Source organism: Aulonocara stuartgranti (assembly GCF_965226115.1).
Source record: "Aulonocara stuartgranti genome assembly, chromosome: 2".
NCBI lineage: Eukaryota > Metazoa > Chordata > Actinopteri > Cichliformes > Cichlidae > Aulonocara > Aulonocara stuartgranti.
The window spans coordinates 712538-738456 of NC_138940.1; the positions used below are offsets into that span (position 1 = coordinate 712538).

Sequence of the window (25919 nt, forward strand, 5' to 3'; positions counted from 1 at the left end):
ATCGCTGCAAAAAGGGCAGCCTTAGCTAATGTCCACCTACTGTTACTCATTTATATTAAGATTTAAACATCTAGTTGGTGTTGGTTTGGAGAGTAACCTGCAGTAATAGTAATAAATCACACAGCAATGGGACATTCATGTAGTTGTAAAAAGCATGACAATATAATAGGTAATCCAAAGTATTCAGAATACGTTACTCTCATTGAGTAACGTCACAGAATACATTACAAATACATTTTGGGGCATGTCACCTGTAATCTGTAGTGGAATACATTTTAACAGTAACCTTCCCAACACTGGTTGTGGCAGGCCGTTTGTTGGGATCAGTATGTGGACTTCAGAGACATTCGAAGTAGACGTTGACAGGTAAAGTGGAGGGGATAGGGACGGGGGCATTAGCATGAACTTGATAGGCAAATGGCACCAAAGTAACCAGGGTGGTGCTGGCTTCAGTAAGCACAGTGGAGCTGTAGCTGAAGCTCAGCCTTGTGTGGAGCAATCAGTGCAGCCACATTGGACTAATTAAGTCTCCTAACAAGCTTTGCTGCTGAGGATCCAGATCTTTGTGACACAGGGAGGCATCGTCTCCTCCTTTCTCTCATTTCCAAGAATGACACCTGGACCTTGGACACAGTTCAAACCTGTTGAGTCTCTTTGTGTGACGTACCGCAGTGAGGAGACAGCCATATCTCTCAGAATACAATTCCTCATATTTCATCATAACCTCTGGCATCTTCTTCAGCTTGCCCACTCCACTGACCGGGGACTGAATTGAGGCTGATGCTGCAGCTCTCCGGGTCAAAAGGTTTGACTCAAATTTCCAGGCAAACTCTCGACGCTTAATTACATGTTTTTCTTCCTCTAATCATCCACCCACGCACCCTCGGGCCCAGCCGACCCTTCTCACCTGATGTTTGTAGCGGTGCAGTACACATCAGCTGTGGTCTCACTCAAAAGGATTCAGAGAATATAACTCAGCAGGAGAGGGTTATAACCATGACATTTAATGCAGCACATTTCAAAAGCCTTGTAATTTCTGTGTACGAGCTGCACAGCATCGCTCAGTTGTATCAGCACCACAGGATAAATTGCTTACAGAAGACTGAAGTGCCCTGCTCATATTTAAAAAGGAAGAGTTCAAAATGAACATTGTTTCCGTGCCTCAGCTCCATCCGGATGGCTCAGGATGCAGCGTCGTTTAAATACGAGCCCTGGAGAGGGAAAGGAAAAAGGGCTGGTGTCTCTCTCTGTTTGTGTGTGTCAGAAGGAGGAATATTACAGGAAGGGGAAAGGGAGAGAAACAAATGTGAGAGCTGTCGTGCATGAAATTAAAAGATACCTTGCAAATGCTTCTGGCTCTGACGCTTACAGTGGCTCCTCCTGGAAGACTCTCTGTCTCTCTGTGTTTGTCTGCAGGGAAGGCAGATGTGAGGCGGCGCAACCTTTAAGGAACATCCAGATCGATGAAGCTCTTCAGTTCCCCAAGAACTGAACGCTGCTGTTGCCTCGAGCTAAAAGCTCAGGATGGGGATCCTGGGATATGGGATATTTGCTCTGCCACTTGTTTTGCTTTGAACTCCACAGTATTGTTGGAGAAAATCTTTGCTGGGACTACCTCCCCCAATCCATGTGTGCTTGTTTTTGGTTTGTACTCCCAGAGCAGACTGCCTGCAGCCAGAGCAGAAATGTGACCCAGCCCCACACTTTCCCTGGCTGCTGGCCACAAAATCATTCCTACTTGAGTGTCTGGCTACCACTGGATGTTTGAGGACAAGACTATATTGATTTTAGGAGCATAAATGCCTTTGAACTTTGCACCTTCTTCGCTTGGTTTCCACTGTTTTTTTCACAGGTTTAACTGAGGATGTGTTAGATGTGTTGGCCAGCAAAACAGAGTGGAGTAGAGCATTACTGCTGCCATTACACACAAGTCCTCTGGGATGATTTTATTGTCTTTTTGTTTTTGATTTATTTGGGTTATCTTTGTCTAATATTAACGTTTCATCTGAAACATGTAAAGGTGACAAACATGCAAAAAACATATAAACTCAACAGGGGCAAACATACTTGCAGGTACGAGGAATTTCCTGTATGTGTCAGTGATGCTGAATCAGTGCCATAGCATAGGAACTCTGCTGTGTGTCCACTATGTGCTGCAGTGTCGGCGGGATCATCCATGATGGATAACAGCCACCTCCTCTCCACCGCAGTTTCAGCTGGGTCCAGTCTTCCTGCTCAGTTAACTCAGTCTGCTGGTGCCACCCATCAAACCACAGCACACTTCCTTTTGGGTTACAGCCTCTGCGCTCGTCTTCTAGCTCAGCCTGCTGTGCGCCCCCAGGTACTCTCACTCCCCAACCCCGTCAGATTCCCGTCCCAGGATAGACACAGTTCAAGTAGCCGTCCTCTTCCATCGTAAGTCCATCACTATCTCTCTGATCTTCTTCACAATAAGAAACACTCCCACACAATCATCCTGCCTATCACTCATACATACAACCAGCTCAGAATATTTCTGATGTTCTAATATACTGAAATATTAAGGTGTTCAAGGTGAACAGGAATGGAGACGGCCCAGTCCACTGTGGAGCTCCTGTGCCCAGTGCCCGTCTGTCAGGAATCCCAGAGAAGCTGGGCCTGTTCACTGGTACGACTGTCAGTAGCTGGATCATGTCAAATGCACTTGAGATATAAAAATGTGATGGTCACTGTGCAACTGCTATATTGGTCGCTGATTTGTTTTTGTTTTGTTTTTGAATGTCAAAAATGTATATTTATGAATGTGGAGATGTTATATTGGTTTCACTGGTAAAAATAAATAATTGAAATGGGTATATATTTGTTTTTTGTTAAGTTGCCTAATAATTCTGCACAGTAATAGTCACCTGCACACACAGATATCCCCCTAAAATAGCTAAAACTAAAAACAAACTAAAAACTACTTCCAAAAACATTCAGCTTTGATATTAATGAGTTTTTCGGGTTCATTGAGAACATGGTTGTTGTTCAATAAGAACATTATTCCTCAAAAATACAACTTGCCTAATAATTCTGCACTCCCTGTATTTTCTAGTCTTTGTCTTAGAATGAAGTTGGTTTGGAAACATATTCAGCGATGCTTCATCTCCTGCTTTGAGTTTCTGTGGGCGCCCCATGCTAGCAGTGTTCAAGCGTTTTGTTCCTCCCCCCCCCCCTTTTCATACTGCGCCCCCCTGTAATGGCTCTGCGCCCCCCCTAGGGTGGTTACTCAGAACCAGTTTCCAACTTGTCTTTACAAACTGTGGCTAACTGAAAGAACTCTATTCTCATAATCACCTGCAAATAAGTCATCAGAGCAGACTGCGGACACCACATGCACACTTTAGTTTCCTGGATTTCAGATCATTTTGTTTTTTAGGAAACCTACCACAGAACTGCATTGAAAAGCTCATTATGTGTGTAATTTTAACTGAATGTGATTCTGAGATGGCTGTTTATGAATTGTTGAGACTAGTAGTTAAACATATGCTATTTTATGACCAGTAGTCAATGTAGTAAATTAGTTTAACAGCTGTGGGCCATATACTATCCTTTAGTTCTAATGGTGTGCTATGTATGTAGTTTAGTCTTTATTATACTCTTGAATAAAAGAAACATAATCATTTGTAGTTCATTAGATAAAGTGTGCATTACTCTGTATCCTTGATCAGCTGTGAATGTCTTACACTGTTTTCTTGAGATGTTTTATTGCTGAATCATGTGAAGAAGGCTGTAAGAGGGAGACTAGGTGTCTGGGCAGAAGAGATAAAACCACATTCCTTACCCCCCTTCCTACTTCACACAGAAAGACAGGGAGGCAAGGTCAGGAGCCAGGCTCGCTAAGAATTAGAAAAACATGTGAAGATGCAGCTTTTATGACAAAAAGGGGGGCTGTGACTAGCTATAAAAGTCTGTGAAAGTTGCTACCATTTTGAGACATGCTGTCGAACCTCTGCAGGCATCTCTCCCGTCCGGACGTTGTAATGCTCTGACTGTTGAATTGTATGGAAATAAATGATTGTTGATTGAGCATTTATACACCGAGTATTGTCCTTCCTTCAGCCCAAAGATTCAAAGAATTGGGAGATTTCAACAGAATGATAAGCTTCTTTCTATTTACATTTCAGAAATCATTTCCCAGCCAGTTATCTTTTAATTATAACTTCATATTTCTTTAGTTGGTTTCACGATGAGCCTATAAATCAGTCGTTTATCTCTCTGATGTTTCATAATGATGACTTAGATATGTCTGTGCTGATGCTGTACACGTCTTTCTGTGATAAATTAGAGGTACAACTGATGAACAGCCACATGGATGTGTAGCTGTTGGAAAAGCTCTCAGTAACCAGTTCAAGTCTAGTTAACCAGAGTTCTACTCATTGTTCTAGTCATGATACAGATATATCTCTGTACCAAGCTCCTCACTCTATCTCTAAGGCAAAGCCCAGACACCCTTTGGAGGAAGCTTTTATCTGTAATCATGCATTTGGTCATTATCATATCTCATGGCCATAACTGTATAGGGCGCCGTTTGTAAACTGAAACATGTCGAAATTAACGACAACTTTTTTCCACATTTAGCTGTAAATCTTACAAAAACAGTCATTTTTTACAACATTTAGTAAAATATTTGTACCTTTTTATATTTAAACACAATTTTAAATGTTCAATCTAAATGTTACGGGAAACTAAATATTTAGCTAATATGCAAATTTATTGTACGGGTCAACGGAAATACCAAAATAAAAGCTTCAAGAAAACCTCCCGCGCTAAAGTGTGCCGGTCGTGGTCAGGTTGTGTGTCTGCGCTGCTCTCACTTTTCACTGCCATGAGCTGCTTCACTGATTCCCTACCAGCATGTCCAGCGATTTAGCTGAAAACATTGGAAGATCCAACGATTCAGCGGTAGTGCAGTCTCCACCTCATCAACGCCGCAGCACTTGGTAAGTTTATTGTATAGCATTTTGGACGGGTTGATAGCAGTGTTAGCAAAACTAGCAAAGCTAAATTACTTAGCTAGTCCTCAATTATTTCATTTGGTAGGCAGCAGACAGAGATCGAACATCATACAACTCTATTTATTTATTTGGTAGGTAACAGTCGTTCTTGATGTAAATGTTTCCTTAGGAATCCAGCAATGCACCCGGACCAAGTAGACCTGCCGTCTCCACTGGGATACCGCTCGATAGGCCTTCTTACACATATCATTTAGCTGACTGGCTTTGATATACAGTCAGGTTCATAAATATTTGGATACAGACACATTTTCTAATGTTGCTTCTGTACATTACCAGAATGAATTAAAAATGAAACGACTCCAATGCAGCTGAAGTGCTGACTTTCAGTTTTATTTCAATGGGTTGGACAAAATGATTGCATAAAATTGTGAGGGGAAAAAAAAGTATTTTGTAACCCAAATCCAAATGCTATTTATGGTCTCCTCACAACAATTATAAGAAAAATAAACTAGGCCAATATGGCATGTTTGTTAATACAGAGACACACATGTTAATGTAATCTCTGGTCTCCCACTCAGAGACACGGGTCTCCGAGTGTCCAGCATTCAGAGGCTACCTGAGGACTCATGTGAGAGAAAGTCTGCTCACACAGATATGTAGAGCCAAATACTGTCAATAAGGCCTCTGCAATGTTCTGAAGACAGTTAAACTTGTCAGGTAGTGATGTCCAGCAGGTGAACATGCAGCTCCATGAACACACACAGCTGTGGATTCCAGCTGCTTCGATGTTGCATTAACTGGCATCAGCCAGTTAATGCGAGACAAACCAGCTGCTGATTAAAGCTTTCTGGTTTGATCAGAAAATAAAACATTGGTCCAAACACCTGAAAGTCCCAAAAATGCATTGTGTCTCGAGTCTACGGATGTATCCGTGTATTTCCGTGGTGCTGATGCTGCGCTGAGCGGACAGCTTCTGAAGCATTTGAAGTGTCGGAATGTGGAAATTTCGACATCGCTTGATAAAACTGCCAGCTAGCAACATCCCTTTCACCTGTAGGCTAACTTATTTTTAGCCAATTACAAGCTGAATCTGGTAGTTGGGGTTGTTAGTTAAGATACCGTCATTAAGAAGCGGCACAACTAATGTGTCTATGCGAGCTAATTTGCGATTTGCACTGTTGGTGGGGCCATTTATTTTTTAATGCACCTTCTCAGATTAACTGCGTGTCGTGCCCAGGGCTGGACTGGGACAAAAATTCGCCAGGTATTATCGGGGCGATAATACCCCCGACTGTGGCTCAGGGGGTTGGGAATCACATCTGTAACCGGAAGGTCGCCGGTTCGATCCCTGGGCTCTCTTTCCTGGTCGTTGTGTCCCTGGGCAAGACACTTTACCCTACTTGCCTACCGGTGTTGGCCAGAGGGGCCGATGGCGCGATATGGCAGCCTCGCTTCTGTCAGTCTGCCCCAGGGCAGCTGTGGCTACAACTGTAGCTTGCCTCCACCAGTGTATGAATGTGAGAGTGAATGAATAGTGGTATTGTAAAGCGCTTTGGGTGCCTTGAAAAGCGCTATATAAATCCAATCCATTATTATTATTATTATTAAAGCCATAAAGCCTTTGAATGAAAACAGACGCTGTTGTGACAGTGATGTACAGTCTTGTTAGTATATGTATGATTTCTATACATTTTACATCAGATAAAAACTTTGGTTGTAAGATTCAGATAATTATTTGTTAAAAGCGAAACATTTTAAATGAGAATAAGAAAGTAAAGTATTTCTTTGTGCCCCCCTCTCCCTGTTAATGCCCTACCTGCCCCCCTGGCAACACTTTGCTAGACCCGCCCCTGCACAGTTACCAGCTGTCAGCTACACGGAAAAGGATCCTGGTGTTATTTGTCTCTCAGAAACAGTTCATAACTTCAACTCATTCATGTCACCTAAAAGGTAAACCTGTTTCTCCATCACCTGTTCAGCTCTGATGATCCAGTAAGGACATCTCCTGGTTTCATCTTCATGTTTCCCTCTCACCACATATCCAAACCGACATCATGACCAGCAGCTTTACAGCTGTGGCTCCAGCAAACATCAGCTGATACTAGAAAGTAATATTAAATAAATTCTAACAACAGCTGATCAAATGTGCTGCTGTTGTTTAGCGTGACATCCGCTGGTTTCCGCTTTCTGGCGCAAAGTGGGCGATAAACAAACAAGAGAGACGATCAGCTAATCATCTGCAAGTTTTCTAACAGCAACGTTTGTTTTGTGCCCAAATCATTTTGCACATCATTAGAATGAAAGTTATTGGCCATGTTTGCATAGCCCTTTTTAAAATGATGCTTTCATGACATTATTGTGTGTTGGGTGGTGGTCACGGCTATCCAGACTGACAGTGGGACATTGAATGTCACCTCTCCGGTGGGGAGGGAGCCTGAGGTTGTCTAAATTGGAGTCTGTTTTATACCAAATGCAGAAAAAAAATGTTTTAAGAAAGCAATTAAGTTCATGTTCCAAAAAATATGATTGTTTGCTCGCAGGACACCAGGAGAGATGAGTCCTCCGTCACAGATGGTGTGGTCAGTGAAGATGGTCGCCTGCAGGTTCAAGCTCATTGCATCTGCAACCCACATCCACTGCCACTGTACTTAAGGGAGGTTAAAGACTTTGTCTGCACTTACATTTGGATCACCTCGATCCATGACAGTCATTCAGCAGTGATGCCTGGACTGGAAACAAGCATCCTTAAAACATTGCAACATTCCAGCTCCTGTGTTGGAATGAAAAACAAATGTGTTGTTTAAATCAGAGACTGCACTTGTGACAGAACAACAAATATTTTATTTTGATTATATAAGTAAGTACAAAAGGAACTTGTGGTAGGCCTAAACTTATTTTCAGAATAATTACATCTGAGACTTTGTTTCATTGTAAGATTATAACAGTGATGGCAACATAATTGCTTGTTGTTCAGCAGAACAGTGTCCAGTATGTTGGCTGTTATACTTTGTTGTGTTTGAAAATAAAAGTTGGGCTGATTTTAACATCATTACAAAAAGTGTTGTTAATTATTTTTAATCATATTCAGGTTACCACAAATTGTTTTTTCATTTAGTTGAACTTGAAATGTTTGTCAGTAGGTAAACAATTAGTATTGTACGGTCAGAAATATCAAGTTATTCTTAATACTGCAGACTTGCATTGTGTAAGTTGTCCTAACAGTCATCTTAAGTAAGCTTTACTTAGTTTTTTTGAGGCAACGAGTTTCCTCAATTTTTTTGAGTTCTGGGAACTAACAAGGCTGTACAGTGTACTCAAAATGAGTAAGTTGTCCTAACTTGGTCATCTTACGTAAACTTGATCCAATTTTTTTGACTTCTGGGAAAAAATGAGCTTGTACAGAGTACGCAAAATAAATAAGTCGTCCTAATTTAGTCATTTTTAGCTAAGCTTTACTCAATTTCTTTGAGTTCTGGGAACTAATTAGATTTTACAGTGTACATCTGACTGGTCTGAAGCACAACTTAGAGAAGAAAGAGCAGCAATCTTCAGAAGAGTTTTCTTTGGTGTGGCCAAAAAGTTGCCTCGATTTGTTCCACCACCTGCCTCTATATAACGGCAGGGCTACAAAAACCTGCGCAGGTAAACATTTTATATTGCAGTGCAGAAATATTTATTGTCTAAAAAGTGAGTCTGTTCCCTTAACGTAATTTTATTAATTTTATGAATTAATATTGCAGTTTTAGCAGGTGTAAACAGTTTTTAGTGCAGCCATCTGCCTCTGTGTTACCAGTGATTTGGTGCAACTGTATTTGATTTTATGTAGAACATGCTTTCTGTTCCCTCAGGAGGAACCAGAAGAGCTGTCTGACAGTGACTTTGAAAGTCCAGTCTGACGGAGAAGACGAGGTATGTGACGTGAATGAAAACCTAGTGAGGTTCTAAGCTCAATGACCAGCTAGATTTTGTTACTGCAGTGAGTAATAATTCCTGGGGGGTTTGTTTGATGAGAGCATCATTAATTTGTCCGATTTTAATGATAATAATTATCACAGGTGATTACAGCCAAGGAGGAACATGTACCCAACTTTCACTTGAACTAATGTAAGGATATATAAAGGCTCTGTTAACATTAACATGGGCGATTGTGGCTCAAGAGTTGGGAGTTTGCCTTGTAATCGGAAGGTTGCCGGTTCGAGCCCCAGCTTGGACAGTCTCGGTCGTTGTGTCCTTGGGCAAGACACTTCACCCGTTGCCTACTGGTGGTGGTCAGAGGGCCCGGTGGCGCCAGTGTTCGGCAGCCTCTGTCAGTGCCCCAGGGCGGCTGTGGCTACAATGTAGCTGCCATCACCAGTGTGTGGATGACTGGATATGTAAAGCGCTTTGGGGTCCTTAGGGACTAGTAAAGCGCTATATAAATACAGGCCATTTACCATTATGAAGCAAGTCATGCTTCTTTCTTTTATTCAGTGGATCATGCGTTGCCTACATCACCAGGTGAAAGTGAGGCCAAGCATCAGGAAACAGAGGGCTGCACTCAGGAGAGTGAAAATGAGGGACAGCAGATGTTTCCATGTAATGTGGCAGAGTTTGTGTAAGCTGTTGTGTAGGAGTTAAAGAAATCCTTCATTCTAGATGTTGTTTAGGATTTTGTTTTGATGCAGGTTTCCAATTTGCATGTTTGTTTGTTTTGTTTTGTTTTTTGAATCACTGCAACTTAAGGATTTACATTTAATCTTTTTTTTTTTTTTAAATGATGTAGTGTGACAAATTCTTCAAGGCTGACATGTTTTATGATTTCTAATATCTCTTGTCTACTTAGCCCTCTTTTTCTGGAGGAAGATGAAGCTCTTGAAGAGGCAATTCAGCGTAGCCTCCTAGAAGAGTCTGATAGACAGAGTGAAGTTCATATTTCAAGGTAAGATTTGAAAGTAACCTTTGATTATTGAATATCTTATTTGCATCTTTACTAATTTAATATGGACTATCACAACATAATTATCTGTTGTAACTCTGCACTTGAGTCAAATGTACAGCAAATTTCCATTTTCCCCCGAGATCTGTTTGTCATTGTCCCATTTTTATATAGTTCTTTTAAGAAGCTCAGCAAAGAAGAAATTGAAGGTCTTCTTAGAGCTCATAGTGAGAAAGTCATTACACCAGGAACAAGACAGCTCCATATCAGTCGAGCCAATGTGTGGTCGACTGCTTTGCGTCAGTTCAAGAGACCCAAGTTTGCAGAAAGCTGTGAGATGCTTTATGTCACATTTGCAAGCGATGAACATGATACAGAGGAAGATGCTCCTGACCTTGGGGGGCCAAGGCGGGAGTTTTTCCGTTTACTGGTGAAGGCCATCTTTCAGGTGGTGCTTTTGAAGGTAATATGATTTCATAGACAAACTAACTAACTTACTTACTCAAGGCCTAAAGGCTTGTTGACGACACCCGTTCTTATAATGTTACAAACGCAACAACCACCTGATCTGAACATTGTTTGACAACATTAACAAGTTAATAAATGACTACAGATAACAAATCTGTTATATGTTCTGTGTGTCTGAAACAGTAAAAACAAAAAAAAACTAATACATTTTTGTCTGCCAATCTCAAGATATCACTTGGGGTCTGTACAGAATATACTTGTTTTGTATTTTTCAGCTACACCAAATGGATGCACACTGAAATTTAACATCCTAAACTTGCAAAATGGAGTATATCGAACCATTGGCAGGATGTTGTCCACAATAATAGTGCGGTGGAAAAGCACCTGCCTTTCTCTCTCCACATGTAGTCAGGAGACATTGTTCAAGTACACCTAACACCGGATGATATAGGTGACCCTGACTTAAGAGAGAATCTGAAAAAGGTGAATTGCAATATTATAACAAGAATATTGTAATATTTCCTATATTCACAAGTCTTCTTGCCTTTTTTTATAAGTGCCTAGCCATAGTTTTGCTATAATATATACACTGTTGGTTATTAGAGGCAATTCCATGTATTATATTTTCAGTTTGTTTCCTTTTTGTTAAAAAAGCTTATATTGGTGAAGTACAGCCAAATAAACCAAAACAAAAATGTTTGAGTGCAATTAAAATGAACCATCTGCCATATTTGTACACTGGTAAAAAAAACAAACATTTAAAGTGTTTTTCTTAAATATTTAGGTTGTAAATGCAACAACTCAACATGATTTGGAGAAAGCAGTCAGCTGCTGCGACTCATGGCGATATCAAGGTTGAAGGTCTTCCACTCACGGTCACCGTGGCCAATAAAGATCTGTTCGTGAAAATGCAGCTCTATACCTCGCAGTCCTGCAACGGAAAAGCTGTTTCGATCAACTACCTGATCGCTTGTCCTACTATGGAGTGAAAATTTATTTTTTCTGTATCAATTAGTCATTATTTTATAATAAACATTTAGAGTGAGCTACTTTTTGTATTTAAAACTGGAATTTAACCATTATTTAAACTTTTCTGTCTAGATTTTATCACTCCTGAGTAGGGATGGGTATCGTTTAGGTTTTATCCGATACCGGTGCCAAATCGGTACTTTTGAAACGGTGCCGGTGCTCAAACGGTGCTCAAACCGGTGCTTAAAGAATAGAGAACACAAAATTGGTCCAAAAACCTCTCATGCTCAGCTGGTTTTTGTAAAAAGATAACAATGTTAGCCTTTTCTGCAGCTATGGGGCATATATGGTATCACTCTTGGCTGGAAGCACTGCTTAAACAATGGAAAAAACACAAACTTTGTCCAAAAACCTCTCATGTTTAACTGTTTTCCACTTTTTCTTTGGTCATTTTAGCCTTTTTGGCCAGGGTGAAGGGAGTATCTGCCATCAAACAAGAAGACAGCCGCATGTAGCTATGATGATGTTTGCTAGTTCACCTTACATGCATTAATGTAATAACGTGGTTAGCCTACTCAACGTAAATTACACACGAACAACATTTAGCTACTCACGCAGAGAAGAACGGCTGCTGCTGCCATCATCATCCGTCATCATTTATGCTACACTGGCAGGGCTAGGGGCCAGGACTCTCCTCTTCGTGTTTTTGGGGGATGTTGCATAACAGGCAACCCACCCGCAGTAGATGCACTCGGTGTGAGGTCTCGCAGCAAGCTATCAAATACGGCGCATTTCTGGGCTTTTAAAAAAAACGCTATGCGTCGCCAGGTGTTTCATCGGATTTGAGGTGTTACCTCCTTTGACAGTATCACAGTATCAGCTTAAAGCACTTGTTGCAGGCTGCTGAGTTTGCTCTAAAAGAACGTACGTACCTGGGCCCGCCTACTATTCTCGGAAACGTAAAATGATTGGCTAGAAGTGTATCACAGCTCAGGAAAAAAAAGCACCGAAATAAAGCACCGAAATGTGCGCTGCTTTTCGGTCTGGTTACTACCGTTTATGTCAGAACCGGTGCCATCATGGCACCGGACACCGGTACCCATCCCTACTCCTGAGAGAGAACCCCAGTTTGCATGTTCTGCTTGACCTATCAGGGGAGGACAAAGATCTGACAGCCAGTTTAATTGCTGGGGTTCTCAGGCCAAGCTATTCTGTCCTTGGGAGCAACAGAAGAGTTAGAGGGGAGCTGATGGTGGTCAGATTTCTGGAATTTCTCCAGTGTGTCGAAAGTAAGCAGAAATTCACATAGAATGTAGTCTGGCCATGAAACAATTCAGGACACTAAAGTAAAAATTATTTTGTATTTTTATGTCACATGCATACACAAAACAGGAATAAAAATGTATGAAATCTTACGACTGACAAGAAAAGCAAAGACAGAACCTCTGTACTTTTTAAAAATACATTAGCCATCATTTAGTTGTTAGCTCAAGCTTTAACTATTTTAGTGTCCCCAGGTTAACGGTGGTTTTTCTTTGTTTTTAGATAAAGAGCTGAGAGACGCACTTGGAGAAAGGAGTCTTACCAAGGATGAAGAGGCATTTGTGAAGGCTTTGAGGCCTGGTCACATCTTGGCTTTTGCCAGCGGGAGCAGCAAGGTTCCAGCCATAGGTTTTCAACCAGCTCCTAAAATAACATTCATTCACGATGAAAGCAAACATCTCCCGATTGCACACACGTGCAAATGAGCTTCAGCTTTTTGTGAATGAAACAACAATGGCTGATGATGATGCTTTTCATTACTGCTTCTTAGTAGCACTCCTGAATGGAGATTTATTCAGCACCATCTAAACATGTTCCAAAAAAGTGAAATTAAAATGGTGGGCTGGTTAACTCTAATCCTGTTCATTAATTGTAGTTTCAAGTAACTTTGCTTCATACAAGATAGTTGAAATCAATTCTGACTGCATTTAATGTTGAAATGTAATAATTTTCAAAGCTTCAATAGATTTATGAAAATGCTAACTCTCTATTTTCAACGACAAATCAATAAAGCCACTGGTGTAGTACAAAATAATTTTATTAGCGTTTTCTTTTTTTTTTTAAACAAGGACATTTCAAAATTACGGAGCCCCGCAGGGGACACGGGAGAAAAAAAATTAAGACAGACTTTTGCGAGATCTCGCAAAACAAACTCGCAAAAGTTTTAGCCGCACTCTTCGGAGGCCGCCAGCTCGAAGCCGACCGGGAGGTTGAGGCACGATGTGCCGGGAAAGTGGTGTTCCTCCTGACTGTAATAGGTCTCGACCTCCCGTTAGCTTCGAGATGGTGGGTGTCTTGTTAACCGAGCAGATATCTGACGTTCACACAACTACATTCACGCCTCAAACTATCTTAAAAGTGTATTTTGTGACCCAGAAAGAGTAATATTACAACTAAGTAGCTGCCGCCATTGTTGGAATTCAACTTTTGCGAGATCTCGCAAAAGTTGAATTCCAAGGGGGGCCCCGAGGCAGACCCAGGACACGCTGGAGAGATTATATCTCTCGGCTGGATAAGCTGGAGGAGGTGGCTGGGGAGAGGGAAGTCTGGGCTTCTCTGCTTAGGCTGCTGCCCCTGCGACCAGGCCGGGTCGCGGATCAATCCTCTGGTTGTGCACAGAACTTCCCATTAAGACAGAGCCTTCACCCCTGCTTGCTCGCATGTCCTCCCAAATCTGAGCGTTCTCTCCTCCATGATCAGTCCTGATATGCAGGGGTCTGCCAAATTGTCCAACAGCTGCAGTAAAGAGGGCTTTCACAGTCTCAGCTCGATTATTGCTGGAGCACTGAAGAAACATCAACATCATCAAATTAAGACATCATCCTGCTGTATCCATCTATTGCACCATGAACAGCAAACTTCCAACGAATCAGCTTGTGATTTCCATCTATATGCCATATGAAATTTGGATGAGGCACAGAGTATACTCGCCGAGCAACTGGCGTTCTTCTCCTCCTAGATAGAACACCAGCCGAGTCCACCCTCCGCAGTGACTCTCTTACGTGCCATCTTTGAACCACTATGTTTTTGGAATGCAGATGACCCATCAGCATCACTTCTCCAACATTTGGATGTTCAGTTTTTATCTGGGACACTATCTGATCTAACTCATGGTCACTGATTACACTGAATGTTGACACTGAGATATTATAGTCTTGCAGTAACTTATACAGAGTGGGCCTGGAGATGGAAAGGATAGATGCAGCTTCAGTAAAAGATGTTTTCAGGGAAAGAACATTTTCCAGTTCCTCTTTGGAAATCTGAAGCCTTCCTTGGTAACCATCCTAGAACACGGCAAAGATAATCTCAATGAGAAAAATTCTCTAACAGAAAATGGGTAATTTGAGGCAATTATACTGTGACAGATTAGCTAGGGAGTAATATTTTATCAATAGTTTTAAAATATCAAATTGGGCAATCAAAAGACACTTCACAGCAAAAACAGTAATAAAATATGATGTAAAACTTGTGAATGTTGTTGGTGGTGATGTGACACTGCTAGTGATGGACCCCTAAGAAGATGAAATATATGTAGAATCAGAATCATTACTTTGACAGGAGTTAATTTAAGGTGATATATTACACCAAAGAAAAAAAAAAGCCAGTCAGCTAAATGATATGTGTAAGAAGGCCTACCGAGCGGTATGGTATCCCAGTGGAGACGGCAGATCTACTTGGTCCGGGTGCATTGCTGGATTCCTAAGGAAACATTTACATCAAGAACGACTGTTACCTACCAAATAAATAAATAGAGTTGTATGATGTTCGATCTGTCTGCTGCCTACCAAATGAAATAATTGAGGACTAGCTAAGTAATCTAGCTTTGCTAGTTTTGCTAACACTCCTATCAACCCGTCCAAAACAGTCAATGGTCCAAAATGTTATACAATAAACTTACCAAGTGCTGCGGCGTTTGTGAGGTGGAGACTGCACTACCGCTGAATCGTTGGATGGCCGACAAAACGGCTCTTCCAATGTTTTCAGCTAAATCGCTGGACATGCTGGTAGGGAATCAGTGACCCGTACAATAAATTTGCATATTAGCTAAATATTTAGTTTCCCGTAACATTTAGATTTAACATTTAAATTTAACATTTAAATTTAACATTTAGATTTAAATATAATATTTAGATTTAACATTTAAAATTGTGTTTTAAATATCAAAAGTTACAAATATTTTACTAAATGTTGTAAAAAATGACTCAAAAAAAGATGTTTTTGTAAGACTTAGAGCTAAATGTGGAAAAATGTTGCCATTAATTTCGGCATGTTTCAGTTTACAAATGGCGCCCCTTATAACTGAGGGTAGGAACATAGATCAAAAGGTAAACTGATAGCTTCACTGTAATGCTCAGCTTGCTCAAAGCCTGCTCATCCTCTTCTTGAATGCAGCTCCTGTAAGGGTGGCTCGATAGTTCATAACAACTCTGAGGTGAGTCACTGAAGAGACTAATAGTTGGTGATTCTGTTCTGAGATGTGATGCTAGAGACTCTTCCAGGGGCCAGAGCAGGCGACACTGAGGGAAATTTAAAACTGCTGGATAAGGGTAAATGTAAATTCAGTAAAATTAGAATTAAATAATCAGCTATGTACCACAGGCCTTCAAGCTGGCTGTAGTTAAACCGATAATTTTCTGTGCATCGTTGCTTACTTACCAGACGCCTTAATGCCCACTCACACCCTGGGCCATCTGATCTCAGGAAATCACATGATAGGGTGAGGCTAGGTTTCACAATGAGCCCCTCCGAAACCCTGGCTGATTGGGACCCACACCTGTGATTAGCAAGAGGATCATTAGGGGGTCCATGACCCTCTTGGGGGGATACTCCCACTGGGTTTACATCTGGGACTCTCCAAAATTTGACCTTAGAACTGAAGAAGCTTCTCGTATGAGAGGTGAAACGCCTTCAAGCAACTTACAGAAGTCCAGACGCTTTTCTTTCCAAGCTACTTAGACTGCGATGACCTGGATGACTGAGAACCTTCACAGACATCTTGATGGTTGGTGTTTCGATCCTTGGACACTCCAGTCTGCATGGTACATGCATGCCTTGGCCATGATACTAACTCCAAGTTGCTCTTAGCTCATCAGAGTGTGAATGTTGGTCAGAAGACATTTAAGCATAGAAAACAGTGCTTGTGTGCAGTGGGTGAGGACGAGTGTCAGAAATGATTTATGACAGAGGGATAGCAGCAAGAGTGAACGGGAAGGTTTACAAGATGATACTGATGTATGGTTTGAAGATGGTGGCACAAACAAATGGACAAGAGGCAGTGCTGAAGACATCAACATTCCCACTAGAAGTTACCAGATTTGACAGGATTACAAATGAGTACATCAAAAGGAGGAGCTGTTTGGAGACAAAATTAGATCGTCGAGGCTGAAATGGTTTATAAATGTGTATAGGAGGGAGAGTGGATATATTGGACGAAAGATGCTAAATTGGAGGAAAAGAGCATCTCCTCTTGTCAGAAGAGACTGCTACCCTGCTGAGCAGCCTCAGCCTTCCTATTCTGAACATCCTCCGCCTTTGTATCCTAAATCTTTAGTGCAGGCAGGCACAGCACCTACACAGCTTTTAGAGCCAGCGGAGCCTGAGCCGGTATACGTCAGGTGATGCCTGAGCCCAGGCCTGTGGGGCCCACACAGTCTGAGGGTCTCCACCTCTGCTGGAGGCCACATGTCAAGTCATGGGTTGGTGTGACTGAAGAGGCAGATGATCTGCGACCCTACACAGCAAATTCAAAAGTGTTAAATGTTTTGGTGTTAATAGTCTTCTTGCAAAAGTAGAGTTAATTTTACTCTAAGTAGAGTCACATTCTTTTAATGTAACTCTGAGGTGTAAAATGATAGTAGTTAAAATCGAGTGTTAAAAATGAGTGTTTCTCTGTCAAATCTGGAGGTGTTACAATGGAAACATTAACTCTTGGCCTCTTAACTCTGAACTCCTACAGGGGCTATGACACCAATAGAGTAAATTCACAGACTCCGCCCCCAGCACCATAGGCTCCAATCGAAGCTGAAGTGAAGCCGTTTCAGTGCGCATGCGCCAACCAGCGTGCAGCCTGTTACAGTCGCTCCTGCTTTTCTCTTAGTTTAGCTCTTTTTTCTTACGTATTCTTTTTTTTTCTGACTTGTATTTTCCTCCGTTTTCTATCTCTTACTCAATCATGTGGATTGAGAGAGTTTTTGTTCTTCTGGTGGCCGTGGAACTGTTACTTTTATCATGGTACGGGACCGCGGCACATCTCCTACACGCACGGACTGTTTACTCCAGAGATCAGCTGATCGCCCTGATGCCGGCCGGCTCGCTGGCCAGGCCCGCAGAAGTGCCCGCAGAAGTACCAGCTGAAATTTGGAGGAAAACACATCGGGGATGCAGAGGTCAAGGACAGAAGAGAAGAAAAAAGGTGACGGTGAGACAGCGGAGGCTCGAAGCGAGGAGGAGGTTTAAACCGTGTCTGCCGTCTATCGTGATGGGAAATGTGCGATTGTTGGCAAGTAAAATCGACGAGCTCTCAGCACTGGTACGGAGTCAGAGGGAATACCGAGAGTGTAGCCTGATGTGTTTCACCGAATCATGGCTGCACCAGGTCATTCCTGATGAGAATGCTTCCGTGGAAGGCTTCCACACTGTTCGGGCGGACAGGGACAGCATCGCTAGCGGTAAGCGTAAAGGAGGGGGGCTTGCTGTTTTAGTTAACAACCGGTGGTGTAACCCTGCCAACATAACAATCAAAGAAAGGATTTGTTGCCCGGACACTGAACTGTGTGCTGTTGGACTCAGGCCGTATTATTTACTCAGGGAATTCTCTCACGTCATCTTGGTGGCTGTTTATGTTCCCCCCTCTGCTAACCCCACAGCTGCATGTGACACTATCCACTCTGCCATAGCTCGGCTACAGACTCAGCACCCGAGTGCCTTTATTGTGATCTCGGGTGACTTCAACCATGTATCACTGGACAATACACTACCAACATTCAAACAATATGTGGACTGTCCCACCAGGGGAGAGAAAACTTTAGACTTACTGTATGCTAACGTCAAGGATGCATACAGCTCCTCCTCCCTCCCCCCACTTGGTAGGTCAGATCATAACCTGATTCACCTCACCCCCCGCTATGTGCCAATTGTGAGGAGGGAACCTGTGACCACCAGGACTGTTAGGAGGTGGTCAGAGGAGGCAATAGCGGAACTACAGGGCTGTTTCGAGGTGACCGACTGGGAAACACTCTGTGAGCCTCACGCCGAGGACATCAATGGGCTTACTGAGTGTATCACAGACTACATAACTTTCTGCACCGACTCCATTGTTCCAGCTCAGACTGTTCATTGTTACCCAAATAACAAGCCGTGGGTGACTAAGGACATCAAAGCCCTCCTCAACAACAAGAAGAGGGCTTTCAGAGGGGGCAACAAAGAGGAGGTGAGGAAGGTCCAGGTGTTACTAAAGGACAAGATCAGAGAGGCTAAGGACAATTACAGGAGGAAGCTGGAGTGGAAACTCCAGCAGAACAGCATGAGAGAAGTGTGGAGGGGCATGAAGACCATCACTGGATTCAGGCCAACCAACAGCAGGGGAGCTGAGGGAGGTGAGAACAGAGCCGACGAGTTGAATCTGTTTTTCAATAGATTCGACACCACAGTGTCTGCTCCCACCCCCACAACCTCACCTGCAGTCAGCCTGGAATCCAGAGCCACACCACTGTGCCAGCCTCTCTCTTCACATGTTGCCTCCTGTGAGATTCCTGACACCCCTCCCCCACCCATCACCTTCACTCAATACCAGGTTGAGATGCAAATGAGGAGACTTCACTCAGGCAAGTCTGCTGGACCAGACGGAGTGAGTCCCCTCGTCCTCAAGGCCTGTGCCCCCCAGCTGTGTAGAGTCTTTCATTAACTGTTTATGCTGAGTCTGAGTCTGCAGAGGGTCCCGGTGATGTGGAAGACATCATGCCTCGTCCCTGTACCAAAGACGCCTCGTCCCAGTGGCCCCCAGGATTATAGGCCCGTGGCACTGACCTCCCACATCATGAAGACCCTGGAAAGGCTCATCCTGGACCAGCTGCGACCCATAGTAAGACCACATCTGGATCCCCTTCAGTTCGCTTATCAGCCTCGTCTCGGAACAGAGGACGCCATCATCTACCTGCTCAATCGTGTCTACACCCATCTGGACCAGCCGGCGAGCACTGTGAGGGTCATGTTTTTTGACTTTTCCAGTGCTTTCAACACCATCAGGCCGACCCTCCTGGGTGATAAGTTAGCAGCGATGCAGGTGGATGCTTCTCTGGTGTCCTGGATTGTTGATTACCTGACAGGAAGACCACAATATGTACGTCTCCCACAGTGTGTGTCTGACAAGGTGATTAGCAACACAGGGGCACCACAGGGGACTGTCCTCTCCCCCTTCCTCTTCACCCTCTACACCACAGACTTCAGCCACTGCACAGAGACCTGCCATCTTCAGAAGTTTTCTGATGACTCTGCGGTGGTTGGATGCATCAGCAGGGATGATGAGACAGAGTACCGGGCTGTGGTCGACTCCTTTGTCACGTGGTGTGAGCAGAATCATCTGCAGCTCAACGTGGCAAAGACCAAGGAACTGATCGTGGACTTCAGGAAGACCAGGAAACACTTGACCCCTGTTTCAATCCAGGGGGTCAGTGTTGACATTGTGGAGGACTATAAATACCTTGGAGTACACATTGACAATAAACTGGACTGGGCTAAAAACACCACAGCACTTTACAGGAAGGGCCAGAGTCGTCTCTATTTTTTGAGGCGACTGAGGTCCTTCAACATCTGCCAGAAAATGCTGAGGATTTTCTATGAGTCTGTGGTGGCCAGTGCGATCCTCTATGCTGTTGCATGCTGGGGGAGCAGGCTGAGGGTCGCAGATGCCAACAGACTTAATAAACTGATCCGTAAGGCCAGCAATGTTGTGGGGATGGAGCTGGACTCCCTCAAGGTGGTGTCGGAGAGGCGGATGCTGTCCAAGATAAAGACAATGTTGGATAACACCTCCCACCCACTCCATGACATGTTGGTCAGTCACAGGAGCTCGTTCAGTGAGAGACTGAGATTACCGAAAAGCACCACTGAACGACACAGGAAATCATTCCTGCCTGTGGCTCCCTGTACAACGCATCCACTTAACACACTGTTTGCTGCTACAACTACACATGTTTCTTTTCCAAATATTTATTTATAAGTGACTTATGTATGTATGTATGTATATATATGTATATATTGTACTATTCTTAGTTAGCGTATTGTCTGTCTTGTCTTAATGTTGGTTTAAAATGGAGCACTGTAACAAAAAATAATTTCCCCCAGGGATCAATAAAGTATTCTGATTCTGATTCTGATTCAGAACATTTTGCTCTACATATTTGAGTTGTTTGCCATGCTTGGTAAGTCATTTTTTCAAAGATTGTTTCAATTATTATTATTAGCTTTTACTTCTGTGGCTCTTTGGAGTTGAGACAAAGCTGTGTGAAAGGCATTAGCCATGTTGCTCGCTGATAGCATAATATTCTGTTTTAGCTAGCTGAAAGGTATTGTTTGCGGGCAAATACCACAGCCTTGAAAAAAAGCTTGCATGTGAATTTTCAGTCAAACTTTTGGTCAAATACACCTAAAACAATGTCTAGAATGTGAAATGTTGGTATAATGGTGCTGCTTGAAGCCTGAAAATGATCTCCTATAAAAAAACGAGCAAACAGCAGTAGCAGACGTCCTGACTGGATTCTACGTTAGCATAGATCCCTCCAGAGTCTTGTGCACACGGTTTAGGTAAAAATTAAAAAGGTTGAGGTTTTACATTTAGTTCAGTATTACCTGTTGCCTGTGTCCTTGTCTTTTGGGAAAATACTTTACACCAGTAATGGCTCAAAGATGATTCCTTTTTTTTACTGTGCTGCAATTGTTTACTGGATTATTTGTGCCATTAATTAGTGTCAACTAATTTTTATTCAATCTCCACACAGGATATGCTTGTGAAGATGGAATATGGGGGAGAGCAGAAGTGCGTTGAAGTTCCACAAAGGGATGAATGAAGGACATGCATATTGTATTGAAGAAATAAGTGTTGAGAATGCTGTTATTTGCATTTACCACACTGTAAAAAAGGGCAGTGAAATTGACATAAAAACCATGTAAAACCCCTACAGAAATGTATAGTAAACCCCGAAAACACAACTTTCGTGTTTCGATCACAGTGAATTATTGTAAACCTTTAAACAGAATGTTCCTGTTATATTTACAACATGAATGTGTGATTATAATCAAATTTATTGGTTAAAACTATAAATACTGTGAATAAAAACAGTGAAACACTGTAATACTCATAACCAAACAATCATGTTAATTTGACATGCAAATACTGTAAAAATCACAGTTTTAGTCAGTTTTTCTTAAAAACACATGACCTATATGTAAGTCACTTTACAACTGCATGGATGTACTGGGCCTACTTTTAACATGATTCATGAAATGATGCAAAGTCATGGATAGGACTAATAAAAATGTTTTCACAGAATGTCATGATCCGGAGTCTGCGACTCCGTGTTTGTTTAGTTTATTAGTATTCTGTGGTTTTGGTTACCTTGGGTGTTTATACTCTTCTGTTTCATGGTTCATGTTCCTATGTTCTGTGTCCCCCAGTCTGTGTTAAGTTGGTGTGTTATGTCATTGCGTGTATGTGTTTCCTGTTTTATTGTGAAGGTCTGCGTCTTATGTGAGTGTTTCAGTTTGTCTCCCTACTCTCGTCACGTGATCACTCCCAGCTGTGTTCCCACCTGTATGTAATCTCCCTGTGTTCTCTGAGTGTATTTAAGTTGTGTCTTCTGTCATAGTAATTGCTGGTTCGTCTGTGTTGTTTCCCCTCGGTCTCCCTGCGTCTTCCCGTATGTATTTCTCCGGACCTCCCTGCATCCTCGTTTCTGGTTTGTCTTATTAGTTTACCCAGTTTAGGTTTCCAGTTTCATGTTTTGTCGCCACCGTTGTTTGTACTTACCCACCTCTGTGAATAAACACTCACCTGCACCAGAGCTGCCGCCTTTTGGTCCCTTTCTACAATTCCACACGGCTTGCCCCGGCAATCTGTGACACAGAAGATGTCATTGTGAACCTGAGAGGTTGCCTCTCCATTTATAGGCTATATAAAAATATACAATTAAAATTGTTTACATCATGTTTTTTTCTTAAATCATTCGGGCTATTTTCAGCCTATTGTAGGGTAACCAATAAGAAATTATTATTTAACGACTAAGTAATGCTTCTGTCATAATGCTTGTATTTTTCATGTTTCTTTTAATTGCAATGTGATACTTAGACTAGAATACTTTTTTGGGTTAGGTCAGCAATGTCTCATTATTACAGGCTAAACAAACTTACAGTGCCTCCCATAGGATCTCTATGGTGCCTCATCTCCACAGAGCTGTAAGCTACTTCAAACCACTCACCGTTGCACTGAGCGCGCCTAATTTTGAATGTGCATCTGAAGCTCGTCTCTGATTGGATAATGACGTGAGGGCGGGAGGGGAAGAGCGCCTAGTTCACGACTATAGCTAACGAGCCAGCACGAGAGAGAAGACGGGAGAAGAAAACGTTGAACTTTCAGCAACTACATTGTTAGGACAAATTACAAACATACGATTTCAAGTGTTTTTTGAGGATCTGTGTTTGTTCGTCAGAAAGTCTGCACGGTAAGTTCAATATCTAGGCGACGTTTTTTCAAGATAAAAGCACCAGTTGATATTTAGACCAATGCTCATAACCTAGCGCTAGCATGCTAGTTCAGCTGAAAAGCACAGGCAAACTTTTGAAATACTAAAAATGATCATCTGCGTCTTTTGTAAAAAGGTATTGGTCACATTAAGAGGCTATGTACTACATTGCAGAGTGCATAAGAATGAGCCTTGTTGTATTTTTAAATGTGTTGGCGCCAATTGCAGCCAAACATTCACCACATATTCTGCTTTCAAGGGGCATTTTTATCGCGTGCACAATGCACCTGCACTTCAAGCTACTCATAAAGCTCTTGTTGCAGATTTAAAATGTGCGGTTTCATTATGTGCCCGCCATTTTCAAAAAGTGAAAGAGCTAGTGTCTCACTTAAACGATCTTATTGCAGAGGGCAGGTCTGTGTCATGTCCAGTAAGTGGTTGTAAGCATATGTTTACAAAAAAGTCATCATTTACTTCTCACATGTGTAGGAAGCATAAAGCTTGTTCCCCAGATGGTATTGATGACATGTACAAGGAATCTCATCCTCAGCCCCCAAATGACAGTACAGAATATTCAGAAAACACACATGAAACCATGGCATCTGCTAGTTCAGCCAGTGATATGCCAGAGAAGGATAGTCATTCTTATCTCAGAAACATGTGTGTCTTTTACCTTAAACTGCAAGGACAGCTGCTAATTCCTCCCTCTACTATACAGAGTATTGCTGAGGAAATGCAGAATGTGCACGAATTGGGTCAAGCCTACACAATTAATAAGGTAAGTTGTTTACTAAAAAATGAAATGAACCTATCAGATGAAGCAGTCACTAAAATCTGTGACTGCATTAAAGAGTCAGATTTGTTCTCTGCTTGCCATCAGGGACAACTAGGAACAACACACACCAGAAATCAAACATTCAAAAAAATGTTTAAATACACAGAACCCAAGAAAGTGCCATTGGGAATGGATGAAAACATGACAGAAAAATGTGCTTACTACATACCAGTTGGAGAAACCCTGAAGAGCTTTTTAGAGTCACAGTTATGGAGGAATACACAGTCACAACAGTTTGGGGTCCTGATGTAGAAATTTTTAAGGATTTATATGATGGCAAAATATTCAAATGTCACCAGTTCTTTAATGAAAACCCGGAAAGCCTCAAACTGATTTTGTACCAAGATTCATTTGAGGTAGTGAATCCCCTGGGTTCTGCTAAAAAGACGCACAAACGTCTTGCAGTCTATCTGTCATTAGCAAATTTACCCATTCATTTGCGTTCAAATACAGATAACATGTTTTTAGTCTTGTTGTGTGTTGAGAATGACTTCAAGCGTTTTGGAATAGCCAAAGTTTTCTCAGAGTTGTTGGCAGATCTGAAATCTTTGGAGACAGATGGAATAGATGTAGATGGAGAAACAGTAAAAGGGGGTCTTTACTGTATTGCTGGGGACAACTTGGGTTCTCATTGCATAGGAGGGTTTACAGAAAACTTCAGCTGCTCTCAATATTTTTGCAGGTACTGTGAAGTAACACGAAGTGAGTTTTATGCTGATCCAAATGCCTGTGGTCCTCCACGCACTCCAGAGACATATGACGCGGCTGTTGCTGATCTCCAGTCTGAAACTATCCAAGACGTCAGAGGAATAAAGGTAAACTCCATCTTCAATACCCTTCAGTCTTTTCACGTATCCCAGCCTGGTCTCCCACTATGTTCACTTCCCCACAGCATTTTGGTTATACTTTGTCTTGAACGTGGTCATGGCCATGACTGTGTGTATATATATGTATATACTTAATTTTTACTTACTTTGTACGTGTATTTTAACTGATCAATTATAAAAATGCTTAATAAACTTTTATATGATTGTTATTCTACAGGTGTTTCTTCTCCATAAACCCAGAAAAAGGAACCAAAGTAGAGAACAAAAACTCAAAGCGTCGTCTCAGTGTGAACCCTCGAGTCCTCACCCTGATTCAGGATCTCGCCGACCACGAGTGGCGCTAAGCCTAAATTTTGACTCTCTGTGGACTGTTAGTTTTACTTTGTTAATTTTGTTCCACAATGTGTACTGGTCGAATGCATGAAGCCAATTCATGAAGATGTTCTTTCTTTGTAGGAATGTTCTTTATTTACATAAGAAAAGAAAAAAACAACATGCGGCTACTGCAGTGTTTCTAGACCACATGTGTAGGTTTGTTTCACCACGTGGTTTTGCTGATGTTTTCTGACCAGGGCCATGGTTGTGGTGACAGCAGGGTGCGTGTTGCGTTGCACGGTGATTATGATCATTTTTGGCACAATATGTGTTTTTTGTTTTAAAGTCTTAACAGGTTATTTAACTTTTTCTGGTGGAGGGTCTAACAAATGCTTGTTTCATGAACGTGGTTCTTGCTTTGCAGGAATGTTCCACAGCTTTTATAGCCTATATTTTGATTGAATTGTGTAGTTGCTGTGTGTATTGCATATTGTGTTAGTTGGAAAAATGGATCCATTTGCTGTCATTTTGCTAATGTGGCTGCAAAATAAATTTCCCAAAAGTGATATTTTCCTCTCTTGTGTTTTCTCAAGATGTATTTTTGCATGTTTGGGTGTAGGCGTAGCAGTAAGAAATTTGCTGGGTTATGGTTAAAATTTTACATTAAAACATATAATATTCAGCATAGATTTTATGTATAATTTACAGAGCAGCTCCATTTAATATGCACAGTTTCACCATAGTTCTACCATGTTAAATTAGTTCTTTGTACGATATTTCCCTGTTAATTTTGCAGTTTATGGATCCACAAAAAGCATTTATTACTTGTAAAAGATA

The 25919-nt window shown here is 41.9% G+C and overlaps 1 long non-coding RNA gene across 1 annotated transcript; it reads left to right on the top strand.

Annotated features, from left to right (window-relative positions):
• Positions 1–22858: 22858 nt before the first annotated feature.
• Positions 22859–24805, top strand: LOC309692307. Its single transcript, XR_014272276.1, has 3 exons — positions 22859–23084; positions 23824–23883; positions 24623–24805. It is a non-coding gene; the product is annotated as an uncharacterized lncRNA (long non-coding RNA).
• The last annotated feature ends 1114 nt before the right edge of the window (positions 24806–25919 follow it).